This window comes from Chinchilla lanigera, unplaced genomic scaffold, assembly GCF_000276665.1.
Source record: "Chinchilla lanigera isolate Chin_1 unplaced genomic scaffold, ChiLan1.0 scaffold00050, whole genome shotgun sequence".
NCBI lineage: Eukaryota > Metazoa > Chordata > Mammalia > Rodentia > Chinchillidae > Chinchilla > Chinchilla lanigera.
In genome coordinates, this window is record NW_004955451.1 from 13,877,549 (window position 1) to 13,878,876 (window position 1,328).

At 51.1% G+C, this 1,328-nt stretch overlaps 1 protein-coding gene across 1 annotated transcript in view; it reads right to left on the minus strand.

The window, feature by feature from the left end:
* Cwc25 (CWC25 spliceosome-associated protein homolog) overlaps nucleotides 1-1,328 on the minus strand; it is a 16,864-nt gene that overhangs the window by 9,979 nt on the left and 5,557 nt on the right. The gene's annotated exons all lie outside the window — the stretch shown is intronic.

Below are 1,328 nucleotides of genomic sequence, written 5' to 3' on the forward strand. Positions count from 1 at the left end.
TTTTTGCCTGAACTGCATAGCGAGACCCAAAAAAAAAAAAAAAAAAAAAAGGATAAAAATAAAAAAGACAGTCTCTCTAGAGTGTTTGTCCAATAGCCAAGAGACCCTGGGTTAGTTCCCACCACTGCCAAAAAGAAAAAAGTCCCCAAGAGACAGGGTCTCACTGTGTTGCTCAGGCTGGTCTCAAACACTTAAGCGTAATCAATCCTGCCTCAGGCTCTTGACTTTTTGGGACCCAAGCCAGGGCCACTACACCCAGCTGTGGGGAGGTGGAGTCTCAGGAGCACACTCCCCACCCACAGGCGTCCTTGGCCACTTGCACTGGACACCAGCGCGGACGGAAGCTGGCGCTGCACACTGATCCATCCGTACACGTCTGCTCAGCCACCACCCGTGGGCCCGACACTCACACAGCCTGGTGAGGGGGAACGCCCAGGGAGTCACGTGGGTACCGGTGACCCTGAGACACTGCAGACACCAAGCACAACTGTCTTGTGGGTAGCTGAGTACACAGCGGCACAGAGGCAGCAGGTATGGTGGCTCAGGCCTGTGAGCCCAGCACGCAGGAGGCAGGGTCAGAGCAGCCCGAGGTCAGCCTGGCTGAGACAGCTAGATGCTGTCTCCGACAAAAGCATGAAATCACTTCCCTCCCATTCCTGGCAGACGAGCAGGCACAGGTCAAATGTTAGGCAGCAAAACCGAGCCTGGGCCCAGCCTAGATAACTTAGCGTGACCCTGTCTGAGTTTAGCAAAGCAGAAACCAGGCTGGGGACATGGCTCAGTAGCTCAGTGCCAAGGTCTGGGGTTCACTCCTCAGTGTGGAAGGAAAACACCAGACAGGACACACTGGATTCCCACCAGTAGAGCTGCTGATCTACACTGTGGCCTCCTTAATTAAGATTCCAACACGCCCAAACTCCTGGTGTGTCATGCTTCTGGCACACAACACGTCATGCTTTTGTGAATAAAAATTTCCAAATAGCTGCATATGATGGTATGTGCCAGTAATCTCAGCGCTCTGGGAAGCTGAGGCAGGAGTACTGCCTGTTCCAATCGAGCCTGGGTACTTAGTGTCTTAGCAACTTTTTCTCAAAAATAGAAAACTAAAAAGGGGTACAGAGGTAGCTCAGTGTAAAGGCCCTGGGTTCAGTCCCTGGTACAGCAATTAATAAGCATCAGCATCTAAATTATTACCTTGGATAATAGGGATTAAACTTATACCAGGAGCTGGGGATTTAGCTCAGCAGCACAGAGCCTGCCTGGCAAGCGCAAGGTCGTGAGTTCAATTCCCGGTACCAGAAAACAAACAAACAAACAAACAAAAATTT